The following is a 15,921-nucleotide window of genomic DNA, read 5'->3' on the forward strand; positions in this document are numbered from 1 at the left end:
CTCTTGTTTAGTGCTTAAAATAATTTTGACAATTTTAAATTTAAAAGTTATTAAATTATTACGTTTTAATTCGGACCCCCGGAGCTAAATAAGTTGGGCAAGCGCCCACACTACCCTTTAGTTAGGACCCTATATCTCGTTATCTAATAATATTAGAATTATAAAAATTATTTTTAGCACTAGAGGAAGGTTCAGCCTAATAAGAAAAATATAATTCAGTTATGTAATTGTTAAAACAGAAACGTTCAGCTTGAATGAAATAGAGGATTTTACTGTATTCTTCCCCCTTAATGTCATAATTAATGTTTATTAAATAGTTATACTTAAATAATTGTCATGGGGGTATTAGGCATATACATTCTGATATCTATTTAATATTTATCGTTATGATAAAATTAAACGTATGACGGATGATTTGCATATTTATTTAAAATCTTTGAAAATTGTTTTGCTAGCTTTGTTTAATTTTACGAAGTTATCGTTATACATTCTTGGTATAATTAAAAATTAAATATTAAAATCTCGTTAGTAAATCTTAATATATAACTTCCGATAAGATAACATCTCTTAAACTAGGCATTTTACTTTTATCCAACGAACATCTCGCGTGAAACATACTTTGTGTTCGTTCAAAATTAAACTAAAAATAAAATAAAATGAGGAATAGCAACGTGAACGAAGCGTATCACACAGTCGTTATTAGAAAAACATATAGCCTTGTAAAGTAGTTTTCAAAATTATATTTTTAAATGTGTATTTGAGTTTGTGTGCGTTTTTTTAGACCCAATCCATCACTGTACATTTCTGTCTCCGTAGAAGCCCTTCGTGCCGCTGTGTTTTTAAGGGGTTTGGTCGGAGCAACCGATTTTAACGAAAAAATATCCAATCCCGACTTTTCTAAGATTAATGAAGTCTTGGTTTTCGTCGAAATTTTTTATTCGTGACTCTGTTTAGTTTTTTATCTTTTTTTTTAACTCTGTCGGGCGGGGGAGGGTGAAATTTAGTGCAGACTCTTCCCCCTCCCAGCGCTGCATACGTGAAACCATTGCCTATACTGATTGATTTCCAATATAAAAGTTTGTTAAAGGCTGGGAGGGTAGGGTGGAGAATAAGCCGGGGGGGGGGGGGGCATGCTTTAGTTCAGTTACTTTCAGTTTTCCTACCCCCCCCCCGCTACCTCTTCTCTGTTGATAGATTTTCTCTTTCAAAATTGCCTTTCGATTAGCGCGTTTTAAACTGAATTAAAAGAGAAGCGTCCCCTAGCGGTAGAGTTTAGGAACTCCCCTTTAAAAAAATAGAACTGCCCTATTATTATTATTAATTTTATTAGTTTGGAATCCTTTAAAATCCGGTTTATTTTTTTTGTTTATAATAAATTTATTGTAAATTCAATTTACTGCCAACATCGTATTACTATTTTGGAATCCTTTAAAATCAGGTTTATTTTTATTATAATAAATTTATTGTAAATTTAATTTACTGCCAAGATCCTATTATTAATTTGAAATCCTTTAAAATCAGGTTTATTTTTTTATAATAAATTTAATTTACTGCCAAGATCCTACTATTAATTTGGAATCCTTTAAAATCAGGTTTATTTTTTTATAATAAATTTATTATAAATTTAATTTACTGCCAAGATCCTATTATTAATTTGAAATCCTTTAAAATCAGGTTTATTTTTTTTATAATAAATTTAATTTACTGCCAAGATCCTACTATTAATTTGGAATCCTTTAAAATCAGGTTTATTTTTTTATAATAAATTTATTATAAATTTAATTTACTGCCAAGACCCTATTATAATTTTGGAATCCTTTAAAATCAGGTTTATTTTTTTATAATAAATTTATTGTAAATTTAATTTACTGCCAAGATCCTATTATAATTTTGGAATCCTTTAAAATCAGGTTTATTTTTTTATAATAAATTTATTGTAAATTTAATTTACTCCAAGATCCTATTATAATTTTGGAATCCTTTAAAATCAGGTTTATAAATATATAATATTATTATTATTTTATAATAATAATTTTATATCGACGAAGTATGGGTATTTTTTTATAATAAATTTATTGTAAATATAATTTACTACCAAGATCCTATTATTACTTTGGAATCCTTTAAAATCAGTTTTATAAATATATAATATTATTATTATTATTTTGTAATAATAATTTTATATCGACGAAGAATGGGTATTTTATATAATAAATTTATTAATTTAAAAAACAGAACTGCCAAGATCCTATTATTATTTTGGAATCATTTAAAATCAGGTTTATTATTTTATAATAATAATTTTATACGAACGTAGAATGGGTATTATTTTGATAATGAACTTTTGGTAAATATAATTTATAAATAAGAATTTCTTCGTTATTTAAATAAATACAAAATATCAGTAAAATTTATCTTCCGCTTTTTGAAGGTGGAATGAAAAAGTACGAGATAGTGTTCTTACTTCAGCGAGGCGACGCTCGTTTGGCGGGCTATTTTTGACCAGTTTCTCTATCCTCCGCTCATTCAGTCTTCGTACATCCTCGGTTTAACCTCTCGCGCTTCTATATAAATGGCCCCCTCTTTGCCAGGCTCGCAGACTTATTTTTTCTACCGTGTCTCGAGAGAAGGTTGCTGCTAGGGATAGCAAAATGTAAGAAGAGGGAAACCTAAATTATCCCGAAGTCTTCTTCAATCTTTCGTCCCGTTCTTCATTCGACGCGAGAAGAAACGTTTAATTCCGATTTAGACCCAGATAAATCAACGACATCTCGCGGAAGTTTTCGTAGAATTAGCGGGTCGTGGTGAGGAAGTTTTCTTCCTGTCTTCAACTCGGAAGATGGTTCCGAGCTCTGTCGGGTTCGACTTAGCCGTCGTCCCAGAACTCTCGCTGAGAGATGGACTTTGACGACTCTTGGACTCGAGGATTAGGATTAGAGCGGTAACTACGGCCAGTGGCTTTACCTTAAAGGTTCTAACGAAATGCTAGCGAGTCTTTCTATAGTTTTATATTAGGGTTCGGGTATTTCGATTCCCATATAGATCGAATTTTAGCCAGGCAGCTGGGTATCTCTCAGATCGGTAACTCCGCGAGGGGCGTTCGGAGAATAGAACGAAGAGACAGCTAGATAGAGGCTAAAGCGGAATGGGGGGGTTCGGATGGAATTGGGTATGGCGAGGAGAGGAAAGAGGGGTTGAATGGGAAGGAGAGACGCCTAGCGAGAGAAAAAGGAACGAAGCGGAGAGAGAGAGAGAGAAAAAGTGCATTACCAGCGTTCTGTGTCTGCCGCGATGCACAAACTTGTGACCCGAGAGTGCCTAAAAAATGATTGATGATGTTAGGTGGGCACTCCCGACTGGCATCTCCTCTTCTTCTTATGACATTTATTGGCATCAACGTTTCTGGCGAGCTTTTTCTCGCAAGTTCCATTCCCCCGCCAACCGTAGCCGTCAGTGTTGTTGCGAACTTTCTGCCATATAGGTCCGACCAAATTTCAACCTTTTTTTTTCTTGTTCTCTTAATACTCGCTACGTTACTCGGGTGTCCAGTTTTTTTGGTCCGAGATAATAATTCCTAGAGGTCGCACTTCGTTTATTCATTGATAGATGGCAGCGTTGCGAGCTCCCAAAACTGAAATTATAGTATCAAAGCCCAAAAAATTATCGAATTTTCAAGAACGGCCAACTTTGATTTTACTCGCTTTAGTATGGTAGCACTTGATTATAGTTGGCCGTGACTCGCGTATTTATTGTGTCACCCAGTCAAGGTCCGTCGAGATAAATACAGGGATCCTACAACAAGCTTGATTAGTATTTGCTCCAAGTAGTATAATAATAATATAATAATATTTCCATTCTTGGCCTACTAGGAGTAATATTACAGACTGGAAACGGCGTTCTTAAAGGCCTAGGTTTTCTTCTGCCTGTCGCCCTTTAAATTAGGCCAACATGTTCAGCGGTTGGCCTACCACCAGGGTATTTGTGCTCCACTAAGTTAATTTTAAGGAGGACAGGCAGAAAAAATCTAGGCCTTCAAGTTAAAAGAAAGGAACTTTCTAAAATTTCTTTAATTATCGCCTAAATATCGGATATATAATAAAATTATCGCAAAAAGTGGTACTATATAGTACGCGATTGAAAGTATAGTACAGAGAAAATCGTTAGGTAATATTATCAAAATGTACTATAATTATAACGCTCACTAACTACGTTAACCCTCCGATATATTTTTTAAATACCGCGGAAGATATAGGCATGCCCCCTCCCAGTCAAAAATCTTAAAAAACTCAATAATGCTCAAACTCCCAAGGTTTTCTTGATATCTGTGGATATATATATTTTTTTTGGCCGGGTATTCGAACGAGTCGTAGCCATCGGGGATTTTATGTCAAACGAAAAATTGAAACGTGTCAACTTTTTGGCGAGCGAGGTCAGCTGTGGGCTGGAACTAGCCGAATATCAGGAAGGGGGAAACCAACAGCTTTTTCCCTACGTTACGTCATTCCCCCAAAATACGAATTTTTGAACTTCTTCAATAACCGTCACGTCAAATTAGATTGAAGGGGGAAAAATGGTAGGCGAAAGGGAACAAAACTAAAACGAATTAAATTAAATTTCCATAAAATCTTCCCCCTTTAAGTATTAATTTTTAACTTTAAAAAAGTGGGTAATATGTATTACTTTTCATCTGTATAAATATAAACAATTGGAAATGACAAAAAGTATACGTCTTATACTACCCGCTGATCTGTAACTTGTAAATAATACTAATAACAATCCTTATTCGGATTTTAAGTATACACGCAATTACCACATTTAGAAAACAATTAAATACTGTAATATAAATTAAAAAAGGCAAAAAAAAAGTAAAAAAATAACGGTAGTCATATTTTCAAAGAGAAAAGTGGAATTTGCGCCAATCTAAATGAAAAATAAACCATACAATTAAAGAAAATAATTAAATTTACAAATATATTTGCTTCTGGAAAATATATAAGAGCAAGGGGGGAATAAAAAATAAAATTTGACCAAAATATTTATACGGTATATTTACTAAGCGCGTTCAATCTTGTACAAAAAGCGTAGATTATATATTTCAGTGTAAAACCCTCGTTCGAAAAATGTTCCTTCAATGTATTCTCGGTGATTATACATATGAAAAAAATATATTCCTGTAGGTAATATTGTATTTACCGAAAAAAAAACAAGAAATTCTCAGCTTTTTTTACGCGCACAAACGCGATGTGTAACACAAAAAAAACCGAACGAACTATGGTATCGTGACACTCGCGACGTTTCGACAAATACTTTAAATTATGAACTGAAAAAAAAACATAAATCCACCGTCAGATGGAGTTAGAAACGTAGTTAACACAATTAAGGTGTTGATTCGCGACGGACAATTTTTATCGAGACAAAATAAAAGAAAAAAAAATTGTTACGCGTAGGTGTTCGTGCAGTAGTAGATGACGAAATATACGAACTCTTATTTGTGTGTAAATATGTAAATGTTGGTGCAGAACCAAAAAAAAATACAAGAGTTTAAAAAAATATATACTGTGTAGATTTTCATGTGGTGGTGTATACTCAGATTGGCTTCATTTGCGAATTCTTTCTTGTAACATTTAAAGAAATGTCCGTATACAAAATGTGTTCGCAATAAAGTTAGATAAATAACGTCCAGTATCTTCTACTTTCGTCATCACTGGGAAACCACTTCGATAATGTGTATAATTGTTTAATTTTTTTAGGCTTAAATTGTTTGAATTTTTAAGGGGCTTTAATTATATATGGGGGGGGGGGGACCTAAATTGTTTTATTTTTTGAGGGGCGTAAATTGTATTTTTTTTTATGTGGAGCTAAAATTGTTATATTTTTTAAGGTTTAATTTTTTTTATTTGGGGGCTTAAATGTTTTTATATTTTAGGGGATTAAATTATTTTTGGGCTTAAATTGTGTAATTTTGGGGGCTTAAATTATTTTATTTTGGGGTTAAAATTACTTAATTTTGGAGACTTAAATTATTTAATTTTGGAGGCTTAAATTATTTAATTTTGGGGGCTAAAATTATTTTATTTTGAAGACTTAAATAATTTAATTTTGGGACTAAAATTATTTTATTTTGGGGGTTTAAATTATTTAATTTTGTAGGCTTAAATTATTTAATTTTGTAGGCTTAAATTATTTAATTTTGTAGGCTTAAATTATTATATTTTGGGGGTTAAAATTATTTAATTTTGTAGGCTTAAATTATTATATTTGGGTGTTATAATTATTTAATTTTGGGTGCTTAAATTATTATATTTTGGAGGCTTAAATTGTTTAACTTTGGTGGTTGAAATTATTTAATTTTGGGGGCTTAAATCCTATAAATTTGGAGGCTTAAATTATTTAATTTTATAGGCTTAAATTATTTAATTTTGGAGGCTTAAATAGTTTATTTTTTGGTGGGCTAGTAAATAGTTTATTTTTTGGAGGGGCCTTAAATTGTTTAATTTATTTAGGGCCTGTATCAAACGTTGATTTTGCTCCTCGATGTAAACGAGGACCTTTGTTTATTTTGGTGCGTCTTCTTTATCGGGTTTCCCTTTACACGCCAAAAGTATGCGCTAAGAAAATAGTGTTTCTGGTTTATTTTTAGGGAGACAGATTCTTATCGCTCACTGTGGTTCGTTTATTTGGTAAACAAAACGGTTCGACGGCTTACAGACCCACTGTAAGTGTTGGAGTCCAGAGCGCTACAATATTTTACTCTGATAGCGGCTATGAAAACGGGTGTTACTATCTAGTAAATACGTATTTATAGTAAAATACAGATTAAGATAATTATGGCCGACTCAAGTTTTCACGAAATTACTATCTAGTAAATACTTATTTAAAGTAAAATACGTTTAAGTAACTAAATTAATTATAATTAATCATGGTTTAACGAAATTACTATACCGTAAATACATATTTACAATGAATTTACATTTAATTATCTAAATTATAAGAATTAAGTTTAGTAAATGCATATTTAAAATGAAATATGATTAATTTACGAAATTAATAATAATTAACCCTTCTTAAACCAAGTTACTATCTAGTAAATACGTATTCGAAATGAAATACATTAAATTAACTAAATTAACTTTAGTAAAACAAAGTTACTTTCTAGTTAATGCATATTTAAAATGAAATACGTAAAATTATCTAAATTAATTATAATTATCACTTGTTAAATGACATTAGTATACAGTAAATACGTATTTAAAATTCCATATATTTAATTATATAAATTAAAAGAATTAAGTTTATTTAAACGAAGTTAGTATGTAGTAAATACGTATTTAAAATGAAATACGTTAAACTAACTACATTCTTATAATTAACTTAAGTTACACGAAATTACTATCTAGTGAATACAATTTTAATTAATTAAACTAATTATGATTAACTCTTATTTCCACGAAATTACTATCTAGTTAATACAATTTTAATTAATTAAACTAATTATGATTAACTCTTATTCCCACGAAATTACTATCTAGTGAATACAATTTTAATTAATTAAACTAATTATGATTAACTCTTATTTCCACAAAATTACTATTTAGTGAATACAATTTTAATTAATTAAACTAATTATGATTAACTCTTATTTCCACGAAATTACTATCTAGTGAATACAATTTTAATTAATTAAACTAATTGTGATTAACTCTTATTTCCACGAAATTACTATCTAGTGAAAACAATTTTAATTAATTAAACTAATTATGATTCACTCTTATTTCCACGAAATTACTATCTAACAGATACGCATTTAAAATAAAATAATTTATTAAATTAATTTTAAATAACCCCATATATTTAAAACCCATCGGTATATAATATATTTTGAATAAGGCTTCACTTGGGACTTTTCTACAGGATCAAAATTAGACCAAACTTATTTCTATTCACTATCAATATTTTTGAAACTAAATAATTTAATAATAATAAATTTTTGGGAAATTCAAAAGCAGCGATCATGTTCAATATAAAATTCAGCTGTTCACAAAATTTCTCTAACAAATACTTAACCCTTAGAAAAAATGAATATTCGAATTTTTTTTAACACTTTGACAGACATCGAAAAAACCGGGCAGTCTTATTTTTTTCGCTCTCATCTTATTTTGGGATATAGAAATCCAGCTCTCATGAGCCGTTCGACATCTCTGAGGCCATTGTTGTATTTTCCTATATGTCATATGATTGATGTTAGCGAGAAAGCCCGCTTATTCGCTATTGATATTCAATACAGCGCCTTTTTTAACCAAACATAAGCGTAGGAGACGGATTCCTTAAATAAAAATATAAAAATATATTTATGAAAAAAAAAAACATTCAGTTAGCCGTAGAGTTAGGGATAGAAAAACATAATCGAAAAATTCGCGTTTCTAGTTTTAATCGAAGCATCAATTTTAGATTAATCATGACCCCCCACTTGCATCCCCCCATCGGGACTGTTTTTTGATAAATCCAGGAATGATAGCCAATGAAAATACTTTTACTGCCAACTCTTATCAAATAGCGCTTAAAGAAGGCGCGTAAAAAACAACAAAAAAGTGATAACAATTTTATAATATAACCGGGCTGCCTCATAATTTACCATTAATTATTTGCAGATTTCTCTGATAGGACAGTCGCATCGGCGTAATCAACATTTTCTCCAGTTCGTGTCCGCCCTTTAGCGCGCGAAGGCCGTCACACGATCCGCTGACAAGCCAATAGCGTCAGTTCGCCGTCTCTTCTGGATCTTCGCTTTGCCACATAAATAAATCATAATGTCCCTACGACAGCGTTGTTTGGTTAGTTTGACGAATTATGTTTGCCCTTTGCCGGCCTAGCGCTTACAAATTTTTGAATATTCAATCGAGTTATTATTTAGTTGCCCGTGGGGAACGACAGATGGCGCCGCGTGTATCGGATATAATCGCCAAGATTGAAAGTAAACACGGAGACTCTTATTTTTAAACGACGCTCCGTATATACGTTTATTTTGGTATCTGTCCAGATTGTCAGCTGAGGAAAGCGCGGTTCATTTTCTGTTATTTTTTAAGTGGAATTTGAACGGAGAATTAATTATTCGAATTTTTGTAACGTTTACGTCCTAAATTGTTGAGCTTGTTTCCCATTAGCGTTTGTCAATTTTATCACGTACCAACGAATCACGCGCGTAATAAAAATAACATTATGATGCGAGGTTGTGGAAAATGAGCTTTGTTGGTGTATTTCGTTTTGCACTTTGATGTTTTAAAATAAGGTTTGGTAAATTTCATTAATCATAATTTATTGGTTAGTGTAAAAAATATTATTTAACGTAATCTAAGCTAAGATATTTAGTGAAATGATTAGTGATAAAAATATGGTATAATTAAATAATAATAATTGCACCAATAATAAATAAAAATTATATCTTGATTTGAATAAAATTATCTGAATAAGCTGACTTAGTTTTTAAATAACGAATATTGAAAAACAAACAATTGTAAGTTTAAACTAAATATTACCATATTTAACATAATTTCTCATAAGTATGGCTCGGTATAGCATTTTCATAGAAATAATTTCAATGAGAACCTTGTTTCACTCGAAGCGTACAATAAGGGGACCCAAAAATGCTAAAATTCTTATATTCCTTGCTGTATTTTAAAGGTAACCATGGAAACGAAATCACGTGATCCCAAGGCACGAGATAAATTTTAGATTGGATTGTTAAAGCTAGAAACGTGTGAGGAATTCTAAACTAACTTCCGTTTCCCGTCAATAAAGCTGATGACGCGTTTGTCGTCACGGAGTTGACAATGACGTAAATTACGTCATACCCCGTGAAGAAGGTTTAATGAAAGAGCATGCTTTTCAGTGGCGTAGCCAGGGGGGGCAAACGTATGGTCGTAAGTACAAATATTTTTTTTTACTTTTTTTTCAAAGCGTGCCCCCCCCCCCCCCCCCGAAACAAAATCCTGGCTACGCCACTGATGCTTTTATGGCATACTTATGAGTGATTAGTTTACATATGATATTACGTATTATCATGGACAATTTTGTAAACTGCGAGTACAAGAACATTTTAAGTTTTTTAACGAATCTTTTTACTAGGATTTATGGAAAATAAAGTATCATAGAGAACAAAACAACAACAACAATTGTAAGTTGTTAATAAATATTACGTAACATCATGAACCATTTTGTAAACTGAAGTTGAACAGAAAAATATTCCTGAGAAGTTTAAAGTTTTTATTAAGAAAATAATCGAATGGAGATTCTGCTAAACAGGGTACAAGCTGCGTGGTAAGAGACACCAGCGAGAAAACTATATAATTAAACTATAAAATAAAATTTGGCCGGCGTCAAAGATTTTTTATCCTAAAAGGGGATGGGGTTAAAAAGCTCTGGTTGAGAAAGGCTGAAGAGCAAAGAAATTGGTGGCTTCTTCTCCGCGTTGACCGACCTAAAATTTGCCTTCCTAATGAGATCTCGAGAAGAGTCTTTTTAAGGCGCAGAGTGTGGCGATGGTGGCTCGATAGAATTGTATACGCTCGTGTAAGGGCCAATACAAGATCTCTAGCGTGGCGTGGCGTGGTGGGGGCGGCGAACGGAGAATTTTCGTTTCAGCCGCGAAGGGCCTAACGTCATTAATTACTGTCAGCCGCAGCCCGTCCGCCGAAAATATGCGTAACGCCAGCCGAAGAAGAAAGCCAAACTGCCAGTCTAGTTTCTAAGCTAGTTCTAAGCCGCTCGAAGCGGCTACGGAGTGACACGCCGATCTCTCTCCACTGGCGAACCAGCCCTTCAACCCCTCCGGATGTAACAAAGGTCTGCCAGCCTCTTAAGTCTAAGCAAATAGCCTTAGTACTTATTTTTATTTATTCGCGGAAACTATTTAAGTACCTCAATTTCTCGAGTGATGGCGCTGACGAGCAATCACGCCACTATAGAGGCTCCTTCGAGCGGTCGCCGCGAGAAACAATTCGCGGAAAGTGCGCCGCCGGAATTCGTTCGAGAAGCCACCGCCAGGTAGCGCTTCTTCCCCGAGATTTTGGTAATTTAGAGTAATTCATCATGGCGTCGAAACTCAAACTCTCCGAACAGAGAGAGAGAGCGAGCGAACGAGCGACCGTGACTGTTTCTATAGATTAACGAATAGCGTTAGATGGAAGTTCGACGCGAGACGAAGTATTGGGTACAGTTTGCGAGGCTGCCACCTATTACTAGTCTTAAGTTAGCGCGCGAAAATTTCCCCCCCACTCTCTTTCTCTCCGTTTCCGGAAGCCGTAGAAAGTACGACAGTGGCGCTCGCTCTCTAACAGCGGCGAAGAAGCGAAATATCCGCGGGATAGAAAAAAATCCAAAAATCTGGCTCCCAATAAGTGGTGGCCCCAAACAATGACTGCCGTAAGCTCGAAACTCCATTAGCGTAGCGCGGGGGAGCGATCCTTCCAGGGGTCGCGCGTGCGAATACTAAAGGCCGTTGAAAAAGCAATTAAATTTTGAAGAAGAAGCAGAATTCTCAGTCTCCCCAGTCTCTCATTCCTATAGCTATACTCCCTTTGGTATATATTTTTTTTATCTTTACTCTCTAATGTACCTGAAATTCCAATAGCTTGATGTAACGTGAAAAAGGATTTTTTTATTCAAACGCCGCTTTTAGGGCGGTTTTTCGGTATTGAAGCCCGCGAAGAGTTTCGGCAGACGGTTATAGGGAGAGGAAAAAACAGAAAACTTTAACCCGTTTTTTTTTGCTGAAGTTTGAAATTCAAATAGACCAAAAATTGTGGAATGTACGGGCCCATGAAGGGGTCTTAAGCGGGCTTTCTTTGAAGCGTAACTTAAACTCCTTCATCGAATTGACGACCTGAATAAATTTATATTCTTGGATAGTAACTTTGAATTTTTCGCTGTCTAGGTTTAAACAAAAACCAATATTCGCCTTGTTTGAAATGCATTAGATTTTCCATAAATTCTTCTCATTGTAAGAAAATGTGTTAAAAAAGCTTTCTGAAAATTATAATTTATATTTTATTTTATGTAAATACCGATGTGATGCGCTGCGAACACTTCAACAGAAGTTTCGTAGACAAAGCTTAAAGCACTAGGTTTGCCCTGTCCCCCTTAAATTAACTTGCCTGAAAAGCAAATACCCTGGTGGTAGGCCAACCTCTGAACATGTTGGCCCCCCACCAGGGTATTTGCTTTTCAGGCAAGTTATTTTAAAGGGGGACAGGCAGAAGCAAACCTAGGCCTTTAAGTCGCTGAAACCCTGGTAGCCGTCTCTTTCCCAGTACGCCGGTGTGTTGCTCGTGAAACACATCTACAGGTGTTATTAGGTCAAAAATAGATTAAAGTATCTTTATTGCTATATATTATAAAAATAACATAACAAATTAATTAATGTTACAGTAACGTACCCGTTTTATTCTCTAGATATATATAATTTGCATAAAAGAATAATTAAACCACCAAATTAATAAAGTAAAGCAAACTTTATTTTTATGATTAATTGTAAGTTTCCACTATCAATCTAAAAAGAGTCCTTTTATGAAATATATGGCTATAAATATATGCATTACAACGCTACATATAAATAAAGATAATTAATTTTAAATTACTCTTTTTTTTAACGGAATTCCAAAACCAACTGTGAATGTAAATTTACCACTGTGAGATTAAAAAAAAGGAAATTGCAAAATAAAAAAAACACTCATCCAATTTAAATTCTCAATTAAAATTAAAGCAATTCTATTTCACGCCACATTCTAAACGAAGTCAGGAATTTGTTTCTTTTGAAAATTCGGGTATAATTCTTGGGCAGTGAACTCCCCACATTTACATGAAGAATTTCTGCTACGAGTCAGCCTACCAGATATATTTCTCAATCTCTCTTGAGAAAGATAAAAAAAATAACGCAGTATGGTAAAAATAAACTTTTTAATAGCCCAGATCTTTGGGCTCTTTGGACGTTTTTTTATACATATAGATGACGTGACATGCCGAAGCATGTGACTGACTCGAATGAAAGAAGAGTATATAATTCTGACCGCTATACTAGCAGCGCCCTCTCTCAATTGGTATGCCCAACATGGGACACCCGAAGGAATTTCAATTTCGCGGCAGAATTGAATTAATTCCTTTTGCCCGAGTCCATTTCTCCTCCGCGGTGAGCTGGAGTGTGTCGGAGAGGTTTTGGCTTTCAATGTGTTTGTATAACACCAATTTCCACGTTTCTTTAGAATCTCTACAAATAAATACTGTTTTTTAAACGTTTTGTTAAATAGTTCTGTTGGTTGGGAAGGAAAAAATAAAATACCAGAATTTTCTATTAGATTTGAAAATGCAATTTCACGCATTTGTAGGAATTTTCGCTTTTTCAACGGACGAAATGTTTAAAAATCTTTCCAACCATATTTCCCTCTCTTTTTCCTCTCCCCTCTCGTCCCCCCCTCTCGCTCTATCGATTGCCTCGAGCGCTCCCTTTCGTTCATTGCGTCTCCTTTCCGTCCGGGAAGGTCTAAAGCGCCATAGAGCGGCGTATCGGTGAACTAGCATTTAATTTGAGTTTATTTATAGGTTTTAATATTTATATTTTAAAGTTAGTTTTTCGTATTATTAATATATTTGACGTTAATTTAATTTTTTGGGAGTTAAATTTTTCGATTATATTTTATAATTTTCTTCAATAATATAGCGATTTTTTTCTTTTATAACTTGTTTAGAATGAAACTATTTCAAATGTAAAAATACGTAGATTAGAAAGTTATTATTTTCGCAGCATTTTTGCATTATCACCGATCAATTCCTATTATAATTATATTTACATAAAATAACATTACGTGTCATTAACATAATCGATTTGACATTAGAATTACCATAATATTTTTTTTGCAAATAAAGCTTTTCTGGTAACCAAGGTTACACAAACACAAATAATAAATAATTTAAAAAAATTGAGGAATTTTTAAATAAATATTAAAATACAAACAAGTTATTTCCAAAAATATTTAAAATAATTAAGTAATATTTGACATTACCTAACATAAGTTGTGATTCAATAATCTGCACAATTAATATTACAGATATAATTAATTTTATTTCTAGTAATTTCATATTAACTAAAACTTTATTATATCTGTAAACGGAACTACTTCTAATAAATAAATTGAAACTTAATGTTTCTGAGAACCTGAAGAAGGTCTAACATTGTAAGTATTTATAAAATATTTATATTATAACTTAACGATAGAGGGAGTGAGTGATTGGTAGATCTCAACAAAAACAACGTATCAACAGATCACTTTAACGGTTTACTGGTTATATACACCGTTCGATTTCAACCTGGGAGTAATAACCAAGGCAAATCCACGGCCATTGATTTCCGCTTCCCTCCTTTGAAAAATCTCACAACCCGCTAAAAATAAACGTCTTGAAAACCGTATAATCGTTTAAGACCATTAACCGTATTGTTAGGGCTTTCTGGTAGAACTATTAAATAATTTCGAGTGGGGCTCAAGTTCAATTCTTGATGTTTTTGGTACAGTCGGTCGTTCCCTCGTGGCTGTTGTCATCAAGTCTAGCTAGGACCAGTACTTGGAACTTGATGGAAAGCTCCCAGTCACTTAGACGCTGCTCTATAGATGGCTGCGTTCTCAACGAATATATATATATATATATATATATAAACCTTGATTGCGTGCATTGACTACCTGGCACGCCACCTTTTTCATTTTTTATTTATGCTTGTAATGGTCTACCGGTAATCGAATAAAGCACCATCCGTTGAAGATGTATTCGATGTCCGTCTGTACGGGGGTATAAAAATCGGGTTTTAAATTTCTTCAAATTTGTTTATAGTTTAGCTTTTTTATCCCTTTTCATTATTAACTAATTTACTTATTCGCGAATTTTTTCATCATTTGAATTGCAGTCCATAGGTGGTTCCTTTTAACGTATAAAAATCCTAAGTGCTTGTCCGTCTGTCCCATGCTGGAAAATAAGTAGTCATTGAATAGTTAGGCTTTGGAAAAATAATGTTAATTCTCTATTGTTAGGAATCTGTTTAAAGTATTATCCATGATAATAAATTATTTATTTGGTAATAAATTATTGAAATTACATTTTGGCGTGTACCTATTTTTTGTTTAATGTCCCTATAAGGTATCACACGAGACACAATAGTTCGGTGACCTTGTTTTGTTATTAGATTTCCGTACAGGGTACAAATTACAGATTTCGATCACGTCCTTAAAAGCTGCCCTGGAATGAAGACTGGTATCTGTTTACTACAGTCATGAGCCGAATGCAACTGCACCAATCAGTGATTATATAAAATAAAAGCGGAATGAACATAAAATAAAACGTAGTTAGTTCAACATAAATAACTACTTGTCACATTGAAGTTCACACATTCTTCGCCATATTCTATCATATGAAATGTGTACTTTTGTATACGTTTAAATAATTCATAAAGATCACAAAGTTCAACAATGTTGAAAAAACATTTATTGTCAAAATGTAATACACATTAAAATTTAACGTAGAAACCACACGTACGTTTAAATTAAATATTTATTTCAATCATTGCGTGTTTTCGATTTGACAAAAATATATAACAGGGTTTCCACACGTCAGGGGAAATCAGGGAAAAGTTAGGGAATTTAAAAATGGCTATATATATAATAATTTAATAATATATAAGATAATTTTTTTTTAAAAAGACAGGGAAAAGTCAGGGAATTCAATTTTATCTTGACACTTTTTGAAAGTAATTTTACTCTAGATCTATGACAAATTCTAAGATTATTATTTAGTTCCTTTAAAGTTTTGCAATTTTTTTGCAATAATACTTTTGTACTGAAATGTAGGTTCATTGCAATTTATAAACTTCTGATGAAAGTAAAATAT

General features: G+C 32.9%; 1 long non-coding RNA gene across 1 annotated transcript in view; it reads left to right on the forward strand.

Moving 5' to 3' along the window:
• The window catches only part of LOC149922857 (uncharacterized), a 301,904-nt gene that overhangs the window by 50,328 nt on the left and 235,655 nt on the right, over positions 1 to 15,921 (forward strand). The window lies entirely within an intron of this gene.

Source organism: Leiobunum rupestre, chromosome 11, assembly GCF_980474605.1.
Source record: "Leiobunum rupestre chromosome 11, qqLeiRupe1.1.hap1, whole genome shotgun sequence".
NCBI classification, from domain to species: Eukaryota; Metazoa; Arthropoda; class Arachnida; order Opiliones; family Sclerosomatidae; genus Leiobunum; species Leiobunum rupestre.